This window comes from Saccopteryx leptura, chromosome 11 (assembly GCF_036850995.1).
Source record: "Saccopteryx leptura isolate mSacLep1 chromosome 11, mSacLep1_pri_phased_curated, whole genome shotgun sequence".
Classification (NCBI taxonomy): Eukaryota; Metazoa; Chordata; class Mammalia; order Chiroptera; family Emballonuridae; genus Saccopteryx; species Saccopteryx leptura.
The window spans coordinates 65,556,946-65,578,431 of NC_089513.1; the positions used below are offsets into that span (position 1 = coordinate 65,556,946).

The window sequence follows — 21,486 nt, forward strand, 5'->3', positions numbered from 1 at the left end:
CAAATGCCTAAGTGAAGCTCCCCACATCTGTGCCTTGGGAGCAGGGACTCATTCACCTGCGCAAGAGGAGAGAACAGTGCCCACCAGGGCCCAAGGACGCCGCACACTGCTCACCAGGCCATGCCACAGACAGTGCACACTTCCAGCATGCACCCCTGAGCATCCACACTTGCTGAACAAATTGATACGTGGAGGTGCATGTAAATAGAACAAGCTAATTGGGACTAGCCCCAAGGATGCAGGTGTTGTCTTTCCCGACAACCAGCGTTGTAAATGGACTCTCCTCTAACCAGTCCCAACCTTTCAACTGAAAACACTGCCTTTGAAGAACACAAAACTGACTTACCTTTAGCTAATGGCAACCCACTAAAACGATTTTTCCTTCCTCTCACGCTTCAGAAGCAAACAGCTCAGGAGGCAAGACACTGTTAATAGCCGCCTGTGACTCCAAGAGGGCTTAGGCCTTGGCCAGAAGCAGGCAACTCTGCCAAACTTGTAGAGCGGAGGACTGAGGTACAGGCAGCAGAGGGCACCAACGTGAAGTGCCGAGTGTCAACCAACCATCAAGTGAAACAACAGGGGAATGAGTTCTGTGTTGCCATCCTTGGGTACAACGCTAGGTAAAAGTTTACTCTCACAAACTGGATATTCGAATAGAGAAAATTGACTGAATACGATGTCACACTGCTCTTTCAGCAGCTGGCTGCTGAATCCACTCCCTCTCCTGGCCCTCATTCCTCCATTGTGAGTCCGAGATACCCTCCCAGGAAGGGGTAGGATAGTGCAGAAAGACCAAGTGCGGTCCCCAAACATAAAACCCTGTCATTTTCCTCAAAAATATATTAGACTGTTTGTGTCCTTAACCTACCTGAGTAGAATTTAAATTTAAAATAACACAAAGGTTGCAGGAGGGAAAGGGGGGTGGTGGGAGGGGAGGAGGGTGAGGGGGATAAATGGAGACAGAGAAGAACTTGACTTGGGGTGGTGAACACACAATGCAATATACAGATGATGCGCTATAGAACTGTACACCTGAAACCCGTACAATTTTATTAATCAATGTCACCCCAATAAATTCAATAAACCTTTTTAATGAAAAAATCAGTAATGTAAAAACAGCACAAAGGTCTTCTCCCTCCTGATGAGATCATCCACTATGTCATTGCATTTTCCCACAACAAAACTCTAGCAAACAGCAAAACTCTTTTCACCTATGACCCAGATGATATAAACCAAGATTTTTATACCAAAAAAAAATGGGAAGGAAAACTTAACATCATATCATTTTATTGCCAAATTTGCAAAGATTTTTTTTTTTCATAGCATTCAGCACTGGCATGGGTGCGGTCCCCTCCCCAAGTGCGTGCAAAGTGCGCCATCCTTTCTGAAAAGCAACCTGGTGACACTTTTTGGAGGGAGCTCTAAAAGTTCTTCCACCCTCTAACTTCTCTCTTAGGACTCTATCCAAAGGGCATCATCAAAATATTCAATGTAGTATTATTCATAATAGAGAAAACTGGTAACCACTGCCATGTCCCAAAACAGGTTTTTGAAAATAACAATATAACGATTGAGTTATATATTATAATCATCTGAAGTGATATTTTTGGAGAATATTTAAGTTACATGAAAAATTTTTTATGATGAAATGCTAAATTTTAAAAAAGTACAGGGTGGAGCAAAAGTAGGTTTACAGTTGTGGGTAAGCAAAGCACAATTTATTAACTGTTAATTGTTGGTCAAATAAGTTTGTAAATATGATATATAGGTTTGCTCGCTTATAGTTTGCATTGGGTGTGGGGTACAAGCTGTAAGCAGGCAGGGTTGTTATACCCTAAGGCTTAGTTTTAAGACTAAGCCTTTCCCACCCTACGTGACTTTGTATCAGAGACTTCCTTGTTTGTATATTGGATTAAAGGTTTTGATTTCTACACTATAAAATGGGGCAGATCAGAAGCTTGCGTGTTCTCTCTCTCTCTCTCTCTCTCTCTCTTCCTGAGATTAGCATCAGAGAGAGAGCAGAGAAAGGCCATGTGGAGGAGAGGAGAAACAGCCAAGATGGTGGAGTGCTGAAGGAGAAGCCAGTTTGTGCAGAGTTTGTGTAGAGAGAAGGAGATGGGGAACAGAGGTGAATAAGGCTGGTGAGGTACAAACCTTTGATTCTAGGAAACTTGGATAAGTTAGTGGCTTTGGGAGCCCTGAATGGAAAGGGAAGTGTTTTCCCACTGTGTGTATTACTTGCCCACCGGGTGCAAGCTAGGATTAAAGCTGATGGCCCACCAGTTCTTGGCTCCATTGTTTCATTACCGTCTGTCCAAATTAAATGTGAACCTGCACGGGCCAGGCGGCTGTGATGATGGCTGTGGATACTGGCTTTACATTAATATTGTATTCTTTTCCATACAAACAAGTGTAAGTCTACTTTTGCCCCACCCTATATGTAGCGTCTTTGCATGACTTTATAATTAAACAATAAATACAACTGGAAAGAATCTGCTAACCTGTTAACAGAGGTCATCTTTAAAGGTAGTGAACCATTGCTACCTTTAGTCATTTCTATTTTCTTTGTTTCATATTTTCCTAATTATCTGCAGTAAGTACATAATGGGGGGGGGGGGTTCACAGACAATATAGGTAACACTGGGATCAACCAAGCCTGAAAGACTCCATGAAATAAAAAGTCAGGTTTGGATTGAAAGGGGCAAAGCAATGGCTAGCAGCGTGTCCCCTCCACCCAGGTGGCAAGTGGTCCCTGAGGAAGATCTGAACTATGCCCTGCCTCAGGCAGCTCCCTGACTGGCTGCTAGTGTCCTCTCCCAGACAGGCTTCCTTGTGGGTGCTGGGGACCAGGCTGCAGCCTGACAGGAGAATGCAGATGCTCAGCGCTCTGGAAATGGGACGGACAGAGCACAGACCAGAAAGGGAACTTGCAGAGACCTGCCTCACCTCAACTGCAAAGAGGAGAGTGCTTGTCCAACCCCATTCCAGGGGACTGTAAGGATCAAATGTGATCAAGTCTCAGAAATCCCCACAATGTGTGGGCCCAGTAACAGATACTTATGCAAAGGACCACACTGTTGTAAAGTACCGTACGCCAGACGCTGAAAAGTACCGTACCTCACTTCTGCAGGTTTACGTAGAGACAACAAGTCCAGATGAATTTTGAAAGGTTTTATTAAAGGAGGAGATTTATTAAATATGCCGGCCGCATATGGCTGACATAGGGCATTTGCAGACCCAAATCATGTGCGCCAAGTACATCTCAGGGGCTGGTTATATACTCTTGATCACACACAGGCTGGGGGGAGCATGACATCATGGCACAAGCTGACATTTGTTTAGGGGATATACAAAAACATTAAGACTTTCAAGGCAACACAATCAAAGACATTTACAATCTTTCAGGGTTCATCTTCCCTCCTTTGCCTAGAGGTATGTTACCCTCAAGATTCCAGGAAGGGCCTGACCAGGCGGTGGCTCAGTGAATAGAGCATCGGACTGGGATGCGGAAGACCCAGGTTCGAGACCCTGAGGTCACCAGCTTGAGGCGCAGGCTCATCGGGTTTGAGCAAAAGCCCACCAGCTTGAACCCAAGGTCACTGGCTCCAGCAAGGGATTACTCAGTCAGCTGAAGGCCCGCAGTCAAGGCACATATGAGAAAGCAATCAATGAACAACTAAGGCGTTGCAACACACAATGAAAAACTAGTGATTGATGCTTCTCATCTCTCTCCATTCCTGTCTGTCTGTCCCTGTCTATCCCTCTCTCTGAATCACTCTCTGTCTCTGTAAAAAATAAATAAATAAATAAATAAATAAATAATTTAAAAAAAAAATAAAGATTCCAGGAACGGGGGAGGAACTACAATCAATGTAGGGTGGTATGTAAATTCTGTCTCCCATTGTAAGAGAAGAAGTTTCTCAGTTAACTTTTATTTTAGTTTTGAAACTAAATGACCCATTGTCCTTGCAAGCCAGAAACTTCTACATTCTTCTCCCTCCCCTCCCCAAAGGAAGGGTGGGACAAGAAAGCCTGACCTTTCCTCCTAGAACGTCAATATTAATTCTGCAGCTTTTTGGTACCTCACTACAACAGCATCCTAGCACTGGCTGAGCTCAGAGGCCCTGACAGGCCCCAGCCAGCCCCAGCCCTGCCGCCCCGGAAGGTCTAAGAGCGGAAAAGCCGCCCTGCCAGACCAAATGAATCCGCATCTCCTTGGAACGCACTGTAGGTTCCAGAATCTCAAACACCGGGGTTTATCCAAGATAAACAATATTTCACAAGAAGTACACGTCGGAAAAAAATAAAAGAAGAAGTACATGTTGACATGTGCGTCTAGAAAGGGGCAAAGCAATGGGCTCCCGCCCCCCACCATAGAGCAAAATAGAGAGAGTTTTAATTTATTTATTTATTTTATTTTATTTTATTTTTTTGTATTTTTCTGAAGCTGGAAACGGGGAGAGGCAGTCAGACAGACTCCCGCATGCGCCCGACCGGGATCCACCTGGCACGCCCACCAGGGGCAACGCTCTGCCCACCAGGGGGCGATGCTCTGCCCCTCCGGGGCGTCGCTCTGCCGTGACCAGAGCCACTCTAGCGCCTGGGGCAGAGGCCAAGTAGCCATCCCCAGCGCCCGGGCCATCTTTGCTCCAATGGAGCCTTGTCTGCGGGAGAGGAAGAGAGAGACAGAGAGGAAGGAGGGGAGGGGGTGGAGAAGCAAATGGGCGCTTCTCCTATGTGCCCTGGCCGGGAATCGAACCCGGGTCCCCCGCACGCCAGGCCGACGCTCTACCGCTGAGCCAACCGGCCAGGGCAAAATAGAGAGAGTTTTAAAGATGATTATTTTCTCATGTTTTTTTCCAAATGTGAGAAGCAAAGGGAAAACAAAAATTGTAGCTTCCAAGCACTAGGACGAACTGAAGTGAACCAACAAGTGGGAGAGCCTTGTCCAGAGCAGCCTCGTGCCCAGACCCACAGAGGCCTCAGTTCACCAGCCAGAAAACGGGCTCTGATGCTCTGCCACCAGAGAAGACTGAAGGCAGTGGTCTGCAAGGAACCTGCTGAGCACTACCTTTCTTTCAAGGAACTCGAAGCTCAGGGTGGCCAAACAAAGCCAATGGCCCAATTATCAAACCGAGGGTCTTGCCACAGACAAAACAGGCAGAGGGCAGAAGTTTGCAGGAAGAATGAGAAAGGGAAGGAAGTGAGGGGAGTATTAACCAGAGCCGCAGCCAAGGCAGGAAGAAGGACAGAGCTCACAGGCTGGATAGTCACCGGGAACTGTATGGGGACACGGAGGAAAATGGCACCGTCTCCTCCACCCAGGTGGCAAGCTGTCACTGAGGAAGAGCTTCTGACCCTTGCAGCACCTCAAGCGCCTCCAGAGTCCAAGCCCAGACCCCAGGGAGAGACTGCTTGGGCTGTGTCAAATTCCACCCTTATTTACAAGAGGTGTGACTTTGGGCAAAGAGCTTCCTGCTGCCTTCCAGCAAACTGGGGGTAGCAGCAGTACCTAAATCACAAGGCTGCTGTGAAGAGTAAGTCAGTTAACCTGCTGTGTGTGTGCAGCCCTAAGTACAGCCTGGCACACGGTCGGTGACATGCAGGTGTTTGGAACCACTGCCAGTATTCTCCAAGTGCGGGGGGGGGGGGGGCAATCACCTCCAGAGCAGTCACCTCCTGCCCAGACCACGGGTGACTCACCACTGGGCTGACTGAACCCTGGAAGAGTGCAAAGGGACCCAGACAGGGTTTAGGGTCTCTATTTGACAGCAGGCCAGACACTGCCTTCAGAGAGCGAAAGTCACTCTCAGCTCCCTGTATTCCCATCGGGCTGGGAGCTGCCCCTCCAGAGGCTCAGATAAAAAGAGTTCCATGAGCTGCAAGGCTGCTCTGCCAGGCTGTTAAGTCAACCAAGACCACAGCACAGGGGGGAGGGGGGAGCCAGAGGTCCCGGAGCCCATCTGAAAGCAGCCTGCATTCAAGCTATGAGTTCTCCACTCCTGCCTTCCAAAAGCAGTGAGATTTTACTATGGAAATTCCCTCCCCAACTCCTGAGGTCACCGACAAGGAACATACTCCCTCACCATGCCTTCACCAGGGGCCAGGAGTCCAGCCCATTTCTGGAGAATGGTGGCCCTGCACAGAAACCAACAGGGCACAGCAACAAGCCTGCCATTCTGCAACCCCTGAAGCAAGGTGTCCACACAGCTAGCTACACAGAAGGTCCTTGCCACATCTCATGTGGAAGAACGGCTGGCCAGGGGTGGATGGAATGGATCCTTTTTGCAAACTGGACAGAACAATCATACTGTGAATAGAAATTCTAGATGCATTTCAGGATCATGTGGATGAGGGCACACAGATGTTGCTCACGCCCACCCAATTCCTGGTCCTAACGTCACTCGAGTAATCCAGGCCCTGCATCCTATCTGCAAAGAGAAGAACGAGTCATTTGGCAGGGGCCCAATTTCGGAGGTGGCTTTGTAATATGAGCAGTGTGTCCGCTAACAACTAGAGCAAGACCATTAAGTTCATTACACCTGTCACTCTGCCAGCTGACTATCCAAATTACCACAGATGAAAGTACATTATGCCCAAGGAGTGCCACCCAGCCCCCTCCCAGGGCGGGCAGCACCACACTTATCTCAGACAATTTGTTCTCAATGTCTGCACCTGCAGAAAGAATGCAACCCTAAACAGCTTGAAACTTGGCTCTGAGAAACCTTAGGGCTTAAGCAGGTCCATATAGGAACCAAGGTTAGTTTCTTGGAACAGGTCCCTCCGAGAAAGATCCGGTGCCACGTCCGCTGGTGAGGAAGGTGAGAGAGAGGGGAGAGGAGAAAGGGGCAAGGCAAGAGGACAAATCCACCAGCAAAACTAAAGACCCTGGGCTGCTACAGGGATTCTGCTGCCCTGAAGCATTGCCAGAAATAAAAGCTACAGACACACCCTTTTCATTTCCCAACCAAGTCACAGAACTGCAGGCAGGAAGCAGAGGCCTTCCCTGCAGCTGCACAGCCAACAGGCTCCCTGGGTGCTCACAGCGGCCGGCGGCGGCTGCAGAGCACGTTTGCAGTGCAAGCGTGTTGCAGACAGCGGTAATTTATTTATCCCTGTCATGTAACATTAGCAATCTGTCTGGAGCTTGGCAAGCACCAACTTGCACTGTCATATAAACTGTCTGACAAACTTAAAGTTTCATAAATGCTTCTCTTTTCCAGCAGACAATAAAGCATCATTAAAAAAAGTTATCTTCTTTTCTGTTCCTTTTCTTTCTTCCTCTTCCAAAGGTGGGGAGGAGGGGGGAGGAAGGAAAGAAAGAAAACTAACCACAAAAGAACCCGTGCCAACAGATATGATCCCTCAGCAGGATCCTTAACCTGGAAAGTCTCAACGTTTTTCCAATGCCAAGTAAATGAGTAAATAAATGGATAGGGTAGGGGGAGGTGGTGAGGGTCATCCATGAGGGGGGTGCAGAGCAAAATCTGCAAAATAAAAGTACGGTCATTAAGAATTAATAAAGGGTGTGGACATCAGTCCCCCACCCCCTCCGCGCACGGGGATTTGAGCCAGACATTCTGCATCCTCATTAAGTGATGTCTGGCAGGCTGCCGGAGTTTTAGTGGGTTCTGGGAATGCCAATATATTAACCAGAGGACTTTCTGCATACCCTTTAGAGTTTTTATTCTAGAAAAGTCAACCATTTGGCACCGGGTAGCCTTATTTTTGTCCAGGAAAGCTCTCAGCTGCCAATCAAGGGAGAAATTATAGCTATGTTCCTCGTAATTTCCAAGACCTATCTGGAAAACAAGCTTGGTGGAAAGAAAAGTTCTCACAAAAAAAGCTGAAAAGGCCAAAGTACCACTTTAGTGGGAATTCAAAGAAAAGCAATCCATACTTAATTCATATGGACATGAGACAGCACAGACATTATTTTCAAGTCCTCCTATGATAGTGGAACAAACAATATTAATTGGAAATATAATCCCAATATTTCTATAGCAATTAATAGTACAGGTACTTGGCTTAACAATGAAGCAAATAATGCCATAAAAAAAAAACTTCCTAAAACATGGCAGGTTTTATGGCCTAAATTTTCATATAGTAAGCAGAAGCTTTACATTCCTATTTTAAAATTTAAGATTCACCTTCTATGCACACCCATAATATAGGTCAAGGTGTAATTCTAGACTCTCAAATCCCACGTAGGCAGAAAGTCATTCTGACATCAGATAATAATGGCTTCCAGGCAAGTTTCTGAGACCTACAAAAAGGAAAGACAGAATGGAAGGAGGGAGGAAAGGGCAATTTGGGACTACGCAGCTATTTTGCTATGGTTCACATTTAATAGCCATGTGCCTATAAAAGGGATGTTAAACATTTCTAAAATTTTGGGATTAACATGGAATGATCTTTCAGAGCTGTCGCTCCTTGAGTTTTCTTTCTTCCCTAGTAACTCTCACCCAAAAGGACAGACAGACACATCGTGGAGACTCCATAAGCCTAGATTCAGAAGAAAGACGAGAAGAAACGTGGTGAGGGCTGCCAGAAAGATCGAACCAGTCACAGCTGCAAGTGTCCCTGCCCCGAGCCCTGAGAGTGCTTGGCTTTTACACGATGACACAGAGCAGTCACCTCCTGCCCAGACCACGGGTGACTCAACACTGGGCTGACTGAACGCTGGAAGAGTGCAAAGGGACCCAGACAGGGTTTAGGGTCTCTATTTGACAGCAGGCCAGACACTGCCTTCAGAGAGCGAAAGTCACTCTCAGCTCCCTGTATTCCCATCGGGCTGGGAGCTGCCCCTCCAGGGGCTCAGGTAAAAAACAGAGTTCCATGAGCTGCAAGGCTGCTCTGCCAGGCTGTTAAGTCAACCAAGACCACAGCACAGTCCCAAATTGTAAACACCTCTGTAGACAGTTCCTTGCTCTCAGTGCGCCAGGCAAGAAAACTATTCTTAGAACACCATCAGCAGTTGGGGGAAAATAAATATTTGTCTACATACCTATAGGGGTGGACTTTGAATCCAACAAATTGGCACAAAATTCCTTAATAAGTAGCTGACACTGACTGGATTCCTCTGCAGGATTATGGTCATGCAAACCAAGCCCCTACGAGTATTCAAGAGACAGCCCCAAAGCCCCACTGGGATAGTCCTTTCCATTATGAAATACAAACTTACGAGCCTGGCCTGTTGACTCAGCAGTAGAGCGTCAGCCCAGAGTGTAGAAGTCCTGGGATCGATTCCCAGCCAGGGCGCATAGGAAAGGCACCCATCTACTTCTCCGCCCTTCCCCCCTCTCCTTTCTCTCTCTCTCTCTCTTCCCCTCCCACAGCCAAGGCTCCATTGGAGCCAGATTGGCCTGAGCACTGAGGATGGCTGCATGGCCTCTGCCTCAGGTGCTAGAATGGTTCTGGTTGCAACAGAGTAATGGCCCAGATGGGCAAAGCATCACCCCCTAGTGGGCATGCTAGGAGGATCCCTGTTCGGGCACATACGGGAGGCTGTCTGCTTCCCCGCTTCTCACTTCAGAAAAATACAAAAAAATAAAATAAAAGTTAAAACTAAAAAAAAAATACAAACACACAAACCAGAACCATGCCCAATGAGGGCAAATTCTTCCAAAGGCAATAGCAGAATGTTAGCAAATTAGAGGAGTATTTTTTAAAACACGGAAAGGATGTAGCTATAACACCATCACAACAAATAATCCCTTACTGGCATTTACAGTCTGGCACTTAATTCCTAACAGTGTGTTCAAATGTCAATAGTAACATGAAGCTCTCAAAAGAATTAAGCTTTCAAATATCATAAAGAATTTACCCCCATATTTTAAAATGCACTGCTATGCAATGATCATCAAATGGCATTCAAGGGTTGATAGAAAACCAAATATTATAATTCAATAAATGTGCATGGATAATATCTGATCTACTCAGTTTTCTACATAATGACTCAAATTTGACATTATGATCCTTTACTGAACATAAATGATATGTTCCAAGAATTCTGCAGAGTGCAAAGGCAAACGTACCGATGACAATAAACTCAATATAAATAGCAGAAAAGACTAAATACTCATATGCAAAATGCAGAACATGACTTGATACGATGGCAGCTTCTAAGTGCAGACTCTACAGGATGTTTCCTGCAGTTCACTACCCAGTCCTGAAGCTCCAAAGGAGCTATCAATGGAAGAATACCTTCCTTGGTTAGCCCAACTAGAGGAAAGGATCATTTTAAAGGGAAGTTTCCGCCTGACCAGGCAATGGCACAGTGGATAGAGCATCAGACTGGGATGCGGAAGACCCAGGTTCGAGACCCCAAGGTCGCCAGCTTGAGCGTGGGCTCATCTGGTTTGAGCAAAAGCTCAACAGCTTGAGCCCAAGGTCGCTGGCTCAAGCAAGGGGTTCCTCGGTCTGCTGAAGGCCCACAGTCAAGGCACATATGAGAAAGCAATCAATGAACAACTAAGGTGTTGCAATGCTCAATGAAAAACTAATGATTGATGCTTCTCATCTCTCTGTTCCTGTCTTTCTGTCCCTGTCTATCCCTCTCTCTGACTCTCTCTCTCTCTGTCTCTGTAAAGAAAAAACAAACAAAACAAACAAACAAACAAAATAAAGGGAAGTTTCCCAGCCCTGTTCCTGAGGTAAGGCACCAACCTCCGTGACAGCCACACTATCCATATATTTTTAAGAGCCAAAATGGTTCACCATTTCTACCCACCTCCACTGCAAGAAACTAATTAACAGTAGCTCTCTAAGTCAACACCCTGTACATCTTATCTTATCTTACCTCACATCCCACAATGGCCAGCACACAGTAAATCACCAACAAATATCACAATCTTAACGAACATGCAGAAAGCAGCACTGAACTATAGGTGAAGGGGTCCAGTAACAAGAGGTTGCCAACATAATGAGACAGCGACACAGAGGAAGAGAAAAGAAGCCAATCAAAATTATCCAATTCTGCCTAATTAAAAGACTGAGGAAAACAAAAATTAAGCTAGTTTCTGTGTCCACTGCCACTCAGCAATCATTCCTAAGCCTGGGTAACTGCAGCGAGGAAGCCCTACTTGCTTTAAAGAGTTTCTTGCAGTGCAGAGCAGTACTATATGCCCTGCCAACAAGCCCACGAAACAGGACACTGACCCCTGCGCCTTCTCCAGGTGCCACCACCCACCACGTGTCCACGTCGTCCTCCTGAAAATCTCTGCCTCAATGGGAATCCTTCTCCTTTTCCAATTTAAAGGGGGGGTAAGTTTTAAAACAAATAAGTGCCCTCTCTGCTACCATGGGTAATTAACCTGAACAGAGCCAACTTACAGGGCGCGCCTCCAACCCCACCATGGGCGGCCCACCGGGCAGGGGTCCGGGGGAAGCCTCCTCACAGCTCTGCAGACTGACCCCACAACAAAGGCAAATGCGGGGCCCGGACTGGGTGCTCGTCGCTTCCTGTTTATTCCACCGTGAGGGTCAAAGAGAAATTCAACACACTCCTGCTTCCTCCAGAGCTCGGAGACCCAGCCTGAGTGTAACAGCAGCCGCCGAGACAATCGACTTCCCAGCCAATGCCGGGAGCTACAGGCGGCCCGCCGACCGACGTCAACGCGCGAGGGGAAACCGGGACAGACGCCGGGTGAGCCAGGTCCTCCGGTTTGCCGGCGCGGGACGCAGGATGCGGGGTGCTGGGCGCGGGGCTGCGGGACGCCGGCCTGCCGGCACAGGGTCCAGAGTACTGCCCGCTCCCGCTCCCCTGCCCTTTCCACAAACTCCCCTGCAAGGCCGTGCCCGGTCTTCCCGCTCCCCTCTGACCTCCAAGTCCGCCCACTGAGAGGCCCAGGGAGCCAAGACTTCAGTTTGACCGGCCACCCCCACCTCACCCCGGCCTCCCAACGGCGTAGAAGTAAGTCCTGCAACGCAGAACAACGCACGCTGGGACTCCGGGAAATAGAAAACCGGGTGGGGGTCGGCCGTCTACCTTCAGCAAAGCACACCCGCCAAGGCGGCGGGTCGCTCACCCAACAGCCACCGCCGGACAAGCGTCCGGGATGCCCGCGGTGCCCACCGGAGACACTGCCTCACACACCTCGCTCCCTCGTCTCCGAGGCACTCGCCAGGGTGCGGAGGATGCCCAGCGCTGGGCCGACCCTCGGCCCCCGCCGACGGTACAAGCTCGCGGACGTCCCGTTCCCGGAGCGTCCTGTCCCCGCGTCCCCGCGTCCCCGCCACCCTGTGCCCCCCCGCCCAGCCCCCCCACACAGCAGCCCTCAGCCCAGCCCCGAACTTAGGCCAGACGCCACGACCACGGCAGCACCTCGGTGCACACTCACCTGCGGCCGCCCCTCCGGAGTGGGGCTGAGGACCGCCCGCAGTGCGGCTCGCCCGGCCGCGGGCCCTTCCGGCTGCGGGGGAGGGGCGCGGGGTGCGAGGCCGCCGCGGCGGGCACGGTGCGCCCGGTCTCTTTAAGAACCCAGGACGCTGCACCCGGACCTTCCCCGCGCTCTCCGCCCCCTGTTCACTTTCTCAGGGACTCGCAGCCTGTCTGGCGGCGGTGGCGGCGACGACCCTTTGCAGGGGATCCCAGGCCGGCCGCGGTGGCGCGCGAGAGGGGCTGGGCCAGCCGCACTCGCCGGCTGGTGCCGCCCGGCCCGGCCCGCAGCCTCTGGGCAGGGGGTAGAAGGGAGACGAGGCTACGGCCGCCGAGGGAGGTGTCCCGCCTCCCTCCGCCGGAGGGGGAAGTCTCCCTCCTCCCGCCGCCGCGGCGGCCGTCTGTCTCCAGCCGTAACTGTGCTCGCGGAGGCTGTGTCTGTCTCCAACTCCGCGTCTCTCCTCCCTCCCCATCCCCCTCCGCGGTGGGGACCCGGCGTGCGGCCAGACCACCGGGGCCGGCGGTGCTGACGGGGTGGGCCGGCCCCGACCCCGCGTGCACAGACCGCACCGACCTCTGCAGGCTGCGGGCACGGAGCAGGGAGCGTACGGGTGCCAAGGCCGCGGGACCCCAGGGCTCCGTGGGGCCGACCGGCTGCGCACGCGGCAGCGGGCTCGGGCCTCGCGGAGCGCGCGCCCACCGCCGGCCGGACGGGGAACTCCAAGTGCCGAGAAATGGCAGGCTGTGGCGCCGGGAGGAGCCGGCTCGCGGATGCCGGCTAGGGGCTGTCTCGAGAGGGCAGATCTGCGTGTTCCGTGCACCAGTTACCTCGCGGGCTGCGTGAGCCCGGGACGGCATGACTTAAGGGACCAGCCCGGAGATGCACAGGAGGGCTACGGGAAGGACATTTAGAATAGGACGGGTGAATCCTCGGTGAGCCAGCCTAACCCCCACGTAGTCACCCTTTAGGATCCCCTCTCTTTATAAGGTAAATGGTTCCAGAATGAAAATTCAGTTGGATTCATCTCGCTACGACTCTGCCTTCTTGAAGGACCTACATTTCTCTTCTTCTGAAGGCCGTTTAGGACTGGAACTCGATGTGAGTGCTGGCAGCATGCATTTTTGTTCTACAGAAGTGGTAGCACTGACATCAGCCACACTCTAACCGTGTTTGATAGGGGTTTGGTTACTGCCATAGCATATGGGCATTTTAACCCAATTTTATTACAGTCACCAAAATTAGACAGTTCCTCTCTGCCAAAATATACTAATTTAGGTTTCAAGCAGGGTCTAACAGAGGTGCAGCTAATTAAAAAGGTAACAATCTTCAACTTGTGCCCCCCCAAGATGACTTACAAAATATCAGAAAAGAATCTTTTGAAATCTATGATTAACTTGTCAGTAACTTTTTAGTTGGTGAAATGTTGACTTAATTCAGCTCTCCTCAACTATCACAGTAATTGTTGCAGAGAATTTGATCAATGCTCATGTGTAATATAACTGCCACTTATTGAGAGCAATGCGCAGGCCAAGCCCTGCACTAAGTATTGAATACACCGATTTTTTTTATTAATCCTCACAATAACTGTGGCAGCTGTAAGTTTCCCATTTTACAGAGGAGAAAGTTGAGGTGATGAAAGATTCATAAACTTGTCCCCACACCACAAAGATGGGTGTAAAATGCCTAACTGGCTGCATATAAAGCAGGACGTTGAACCATACTGCCACCTACCTACAGCTTTGACACCCAGTTCAGTTCAGCTCAGCCCAGCAACAATCCACAGCATCTGCTCTATGCCAGACACAGCCAGTGGAGTGAAGAATGCCCAGGTCCTAGGCTAATAGAGGCATTTAGACTAGTGGGACAACTTTGAATCTGACTACTAGGGCAAACTTTTTAAAATGAGCAGTGAGTTGATAAGTTTTTGTTTGTTTGTTTTGTATTTTTCTGAAGTTGGAAACGGGGAGGCAGTCAGACTCCTGCATGCACCCGACCGGGATCCACCCGGCACGACCACCAGGGGGCGATGCTCTGCGGTAATCAGAGCCATTCTAGCGCCTGAGGCAGAGGCCACAGAGCCATCCTTAGCGCCTGGGCCAACTTTGCTCCAATGGAGCCTTGGCTGCGGGAGGGGAAGAGAAAGACAGAGAGGAAGGAGAAGGGAAGGGGTGGAGAAGCAGATGGGTGCTTCTCCTGTGTGCCCTGGCCGGGAATCGAACCCGAGACTCCTGCACACCAGGCCGACGCTCTACCACTGTTGATAAGTTTTTAATACAGGTTATCTGAACCAGACAGGCATATACGAACTTAGTTTACATTTAATGTGTGCGGGTGCATGCCACACTAAATAGCAGCTCACATGCTATGGAGTTAGATAAGCTATGTTCTTGCCCTCTTGAGCTTGAAAGAGAAATGACATTTTTGTTCTAAACTAGAAACTGCACAGGAACAAGGAAGAAAAAAAATGGTTTTTCCAAAATCACAAAACAATTTCTTCTCTATATCACTTGTGCATGTAATTTAACCTTTTAATTGAGAGCTGAATTTTAAAATCTTAACCTCAATTTTACCATGTATAATGAATCTTATTTAGTTAATCTTACATTTCCTTTTCTTGTTGTCTTCACTGGTTTATAACTAGAAACTGCATGTCTCTATTTCTATTTCTAGAAAATAGTTATAGAAGGAACCTCTCCCAGCATTTTCCACTGTTTCCCTGTATTTGTTTCCCATTTCAGCCATTGCCGTCCACACCCCTCCAAACACATGCATGCACACACCTACACACACCCTCCTTATAGCAATGGGAGAGTTGAAGACATTTATTTATATGTTTGCTCTCTGTAAATTCAAAACAATTATATGTCAGCTTTACCCTGATAATTAGTAATCTATCCCAATCAGTCTAAGGGCCCAGACTGAAGCCCAGACAAGCAGGACTTTGTTTGCTCAGAAGAGTGAAAAATAGCCTGACTAGGCGGTGGCGCAGTGGCGCAGTGGATAGAGCATCGAACTGGGATGCGGAGGACCCAAGTTCGAGACCCCAAGGTCGCCAGCTTGAGCGCGGATTCATCTGGTTTGAGCAAAGCTCACCAGCTTGTACCCAAGGTCACTGGCTCGAGCAAGGGGTTACTCGGTCTGCTAAAGGCCCACAGTCAAGGCACATATGAGAAAGCAATCAATGAACAACTAAGGTGTCGCAGCAAAAAACTAATGATTGATGCTTCTCATTTCTCTCTGTTTCTGTCTGTCTGTCCCTGTCTATCCCTCCCTCTCTCTGACTCTCTCTCTCTCTTTGTCACTGTAAAAAAAAAGAAGAGTGAAGAATGTGTATATCCCAATACACAGAACTGTTCCTGACACTCAATAAGGATGCAAGAGGTATTTAGAGAATGAACAGAATCTAATGTTAGGATAGACAGGTAAAAAATATCACTAACTTGGATGGAAATCAACTGGAATTGGTTTCAAGGAGTAGGACGTGAGAAAAATTCTTTCTCAGTATGAATCCATTGCAGTTTACCTAGTGTCATTTTATCCTGACCATGCTTAGTTAATAAGAAAAGGTTAATCGCCTAAGTGTGGTAGGAAAGTAGACAGACATGAGCAGAGCAACAACTAGAGGCCAGGCAGAAAAGGCTACCGGGGCAGGAAGCAACAGTCAAAACTGGGAGAACAAGAGCCTGGGCCCCGTGAGGTTTAGATCCCCTGATTTCATATTGCTGATCATGCAGTGCGGGCTGTCCCCTGACATGTGCTAGTCATGCAGGTGAGACCCCCTAAGCAGGGGAGTGAACAAGGAGAAAATAGCCTTTAAGCATTAAGCCCCCAGGACAATGAGATTCTGACCTGTATCAAATACATTTAGACCTTAATTGTGTTTCAACTCCCAGCCCAGAAAGCGAAGCCACAGCTGACCTCAGGACCAGTTAATGACTCCCTGGTGCCGACCAATCAGTGGAGACCACAACCCTAAAAGGACACAACTGGGAAGCTGATGAATGTTCCATTAATCCTCCCCTGGGACCTCCCTTAAAATCTCCCCTTTTAAAAGACTTTAGGAGGTAGAAACAGGGAGCTCTGCCCTCCAAGAGCAGCAGTGCCTTCCTCCTCCTCCTCTTCTTCTTCTTCTTACCCCCAGCCACTTGTTCCTTGCCTCTTTCTCCTCAACTCTAAGGGACCCCACAGGACGTACAGCCAGGGGAATAACGGGCAGCAGCAGCTCCTCCCTGGCTAACCTGAACCTGTCTCCAAAGCCCCCTTCACTCTGACTCCTCCTGCATGGCCAATACATTCTTGCTTTGCTTGCTTCAGTCTCGAGTGAATTCTTTCCTTCAAGAAGACAAGAATCAAGGTCTCATGATTTCACTGGTAACATAAAGAGATAATACTAGAAAGGACAAATATGAGCAAATGTTGAAAAAAGAAAAAGTCCTGAGGACCGCAACTGACCACAAGATGAATGTGTATCAGAGAATATAAATCTGCTATGTGGATCTCATGCATAACACTTAGATGAAACTTCAGCTGTCCAAAATGATCCTTCCTACTCTTTGTACCTTTTAATTTAAATAAGAAATGGAAAGGAGGAAATGATCGAGAGAAGCTCACATTGAGTGGTTCTGCTGGAGAAACAAGACCCTCAGTGTGGATAAATACAGAGGACAGAAGCAATGCGTTAGCTAAGCTCCAGGAGAGAAAGATCTGTCCCACATGCCTTGAAGATGTCACGGGCACATTTCATCATGTTCCTCTGCGCGATAGACTGTCTCAGTGTTCAGTCTGTAAACTGGAGATAATCATTCCTGTAACACGGAATCTGTTGTGAGGTTGGCCATATCCCCGTCTATATACATATAACCTTTCTGGGATCCACAAACCACACTCCTCCTCCTCCTATAAATTTCAGTTTGAAATCACAAGAGACAGAAAGGAAATGTTTTTATCAAGCAACTTCTGCTCTCAGCCTCGCTACAATACCCTCCTTGGGAAAACAAAACCAAACCCACAGTATCTGCTCTTTCCTTGGAGGAAAAATACAGCAAGAAATGATTGCCTCAAAGATTATTCATCCAGACACATTTATGTATTGTATCTATACTTAGGTTAACAAAAGCGATGGAACAGTTCCTGAGCAATGACACATTATTTTCAAGTGATTTACAAATATTACAGTATAATGAAGTCTCTGCAGTCTGTTAAGGCCACAGCGGTTCACAACTTTTCTGCCTCTTCTGGTTCCCAGTGCCCCTGCTCGGGTTAACCCACACCCTGGCAGAGCATTTCAGAGCTCTGTGAGTCTGAACTTTGAGGCTCTCTCTCTCTCTCTGCTGCACTGACCAGCAGCCAAGTGTAAAGGAGTCTCTCTAACCTCACCCCATTCCATTGCTTTCCAACGCACGGACCAGCCAGCTCCCTACTAGGGTATAAACTGTCAATAAGTTAAGTATTCAGGACAGTACCTTGCCAAGACCAGCTCGGCATGGGTGTGCACGAAAGGAAGGCACTGCAGGACTTAAGAAAAAACACACATAAGATACAACATAGAGAAAAGATGGGTCCAGGGGACTCCCAGCCTCTAGGACTGAGAGCCCAGATCTCTGCAGCCTCATCATATTTATTTGTCTTTGCTCATCAAGCAAATTAGCAGAACCTGGGTCAAATTAGTCTACAATGGATTCAGGTGCAGAGAAGGATGATTAACTAATAGCTGTCAGGTATGCAGGAAAAGGCTCTAGACCAGGGGTTAGGAAGCTTTTTGGCTGAGAGAGCCATGAACGCCACATATTTTTTTTTTTTTTTTTTTTCATTTTTCTGAAGCTGGAAACGGAGAGACAGTCAGACAGACTCCCGCATGCGCCCGACCGGAATCCACCCGGCACGCCCACCATGGGGCGATGCTCTGCCCACCAGGGGGCGATGCTCTGCCCATCCTGGGCGTCGCCATGTTGCGACCAGAGCCACTCTAGCGCCTGAGGCAGAGGCCACAGAGCCATCCCCAGCGCCCGGGCCATCCTTGCTCCAATGGAGCCTTGGCTGCGGGAGGGGAAGAGAGAGACAGAGAGGAAAGCGCGGCGGAGGGGTGGAGAAGCAAATGGGCGCTTCTCCTATGTGCCCTGGCCGGGAATCGAACCCGGGTCCTCCGCACGCTAGGCCAACGCTCTACCGCTGAGCCAACCGGCCAGGGCGAACGCCACATATTTTAAAATGTAATTCTGTGAGAGCCATACAATGACCCATGTACTTTACGCATTATCCAATAAAAATTTGGTGTTGTCCCAGAGGACAGCTGTGATTGGCTCCAGCCACCCGCAACCATGAACATGAATGGTAGGAAATGAATGGATTGTAATACATGAGAATGTTTTATATTTTAACATTATTTTTTTTATTAAAGATTTGTCTGCAAGCCAGATGCAGCCATCAAAAGAGCCACATCTGGCTCACAAGCCATAGGTTCCCGACCCCTGCTCTAGGGATCAGCTGCTTCCTTTAAACAAATCCGTGTTTGCCAGAGCAGCGTGCTGCCCCCACAGGACTTGGCATTCCAAAGCCCCCCTCTGCACCAAAGACTTGTCTCAGGACAATAGTATAATTCCCGGCCATTTTCCTACAGTACCTGGTCCAAAATGTACTCAATAAGTCCTAGCTTCCTTCAGTCCTTTTCTCTTTCTTACCAGCTGGAACAAGCTCTCTGGTGTCAATTTAGCCACACTGGATCTGTGCTTCTCAGGATTCCTTTTCTGTGCGGTTCCAGGTTAGGGATGTTACATAAGAAAGTCATGAGTAATATAGAAAGAGGAAGTCATCAGTGGCTGGTCTTCTGCTGGAGATAATGGGGCACCAGGCACTGTGAAGCCTGCACACATCCCTGACCTCCTGTTCCCTTGTGCCCTTGTCCAGAATCAGGTTGGGGCATGTGTAGCCCCCTTTGGCAATGGACACTAGCCTCTTCCACAAGTGGAAGGAACAAAAGACAGACACTGTTTGTTTGACTTTGTGGGCTCCAGGTCTCCCCTCTGCATATCTTCCCTTGCTCTCCTCTGCTTCATGGCTAGTTTTCTACCCTGCTTGCCTGACCCACTAGACCCAGACTCAGGGCCTTCCACAAGCTTCTCACTATTGCCTACAGTAAAGTCTGCTTCCATGTCACTTGCGAAGGTTCTGCTTTTCTGATAGAAATCTGACTGACTCAGAATCAGACACCTGCATAGCATATCTCCTTACTTTAGCTGGATGTTTGTAGGAAACATAACCCCCTCAATCTAGCTTGCTTTAAGGAAAGGCATTCCATAAAAAAAAAAACCCCAGGCAAACTACTTGAAAAAATTGCTTGGCAAAAGAAGATACTAAATAGCCAGTATTCACATGAAAAGGCACTCAACTCATTAGGGAAATGTAACTTAAAACCATAATGAAATAGTACATCCCCTGGAATAGCAAAAAATTAAAAAGACTGACAATTACAAATGCTCACAAAGCTGTGAAACAGCTAGAACTTATATACCCAGCAATTCCACTCCCCAGTGGACAGAGAAATGAGCGCAGATGTTGGCCAAAGTGTAAGTACAAGCATGTTCACATCAGTTTATTCATCAATATTAAAAAACAAACAAACAAAAACAAATTGTGACCTGCCCAAGTGGTGGCGCAGTAGATATAGATCAGCCTGGGACTCTGAGGACCCAGGTTCAAAACCCTGAGGTCACCACCTTGAGTGTGGGCTCATCCAGCTTGAGTGCAGGCTCGCCAGGTTGAGCACGGGGTCACTTGCTTGAGCATGGAATTTTAGACACGATCCCATGGTCACTGGCTTAAACCCAAAGTTCACTGGCTTGAAGCTCAAGGTCACTGACTTGAGCCCAAGGTCACTGGCTTGAGCCCATGGTTGCTGGCTTGAGTGCAGGCTCTCCAGCTTGAGCTCAGGGTCTCTGGCTTGAGCATGGGATCATAGACACGATCTCATGGTTGCTGGCTTGAGCCCAGTGGTCACTGGCTTGAAGCCCAAATGTTGCTGGCTTGAGCCCAAGGTTGCTGGCTTGAGCAAGGGGTCACTGGCTTGGCTGGAGCCAACCAGTCAAGGCACATTTGAGAACCAATCAATGAATAACTAAAGTGCCACAACTATGAGTTGATGCCTCTCATCTCTCTCCCTTCCTGTCTGTCTGTCCTTGTATCTCTCTCTCTCTCTCTCTCTCCCCCCCACCTCATTAAAACAACAACAACAAAAAAAAACTGTTAACAATCCAAATGCCCATCAATGGATAAAGAATAAGTTGTGGTATACTCATATAATGAAAGACTATACAGCAGTTTAAAGAATTTTAAACTGCAGGCACATGCAACATGGATAAACATCACAGAAGCTTATTTGAATGTCAAAAGATAAGTACAAAAATAATAATGTAAGGTTTTATTTAAGTCAACTTTCAAAATAGGAGAAGCGAATTGATAGTGATAAAACTTAGAACAGTGGTTAACTCTTGGTGATATCAGGTAAGAAAGAGGCAAAAGAACTTTGTGGGGAGTAGGAAATGTTCTATATTTTGACATGGGGTGTTACAGGGTGTATGAATACATTAAAATTCATTATTTGTACACTTAAAATCAGCAGACAATGTTATACATGAAAATGGAGAAGTTTGGGGGGGGGGCATGTTGGATGTAGGAAGGCTTTTGCAAAGTGAAATCACTCAGCAGTATGGACGCCTCTCTCAGACCGGGAGCAACAGAGAGGAACGATGCCAACTCTGCTACCCCCAGAACCTCACGGTCTTCCTCTGCCACACAGAAGGTCTCAGCTCGGTTCTGAGTGAATGCCTGACTGGTTCTGAAGAAGACCACCCCCATGTCTGAGGTGCATTCACCCCCAAGACATGCTCACACAGGCATGAAGACGAGAGCCTGGACCCTCCAGGACATTTCCATCAATGAAGCGATGCCCCTTGGAAACTGCCCTCGAGGTACCTTAAAACTGAGTCACCTGGTGAGTTGGGGGCACACAGTGGGAACTGACGCCTGGATTCTGGACTTCACCGGTAGGGGTTCTCTGCTCTGTCCGGTTCAGGCCACAAGACTCGAGGACCAGACATTCTGTTGAATTTAG

The 21,486-nt window shown here is 48.4% G+C and overlaps 1 protein-coding gene across 4 annotated transcripts in view; it reads right to left on the bottom strand.

The window, feature by feature from the left end:
* The window catches only part of LDLRAD4 (low density lipoprotein receptor class A domain containing 4), a 567,361-nt gene extending 554,052 nt beyond the window's left edge, over positions 1 to 13,309 (bottom strand). For 2 of the 4 annotated variants that reach the window (XM_066352252.1, XM_066352253.1), the window contains exon 1: positions 12,342 to 12,452. The gene's annotated coding sequence lies outside the window, so the exon portion shown is untranslated. Of the gene's footprint in view, positions 1 to 11,989; positions 12,193 to 12,341 lie in introns of those variants that run through there. The other 2 variants (XM_066352254.1, XM_066352257.1) reach the window with 2 other exon arrangements.
* Between the last annotated feature and the right edge of the window lie 8,177 nt (positions 13,310 to 21,486).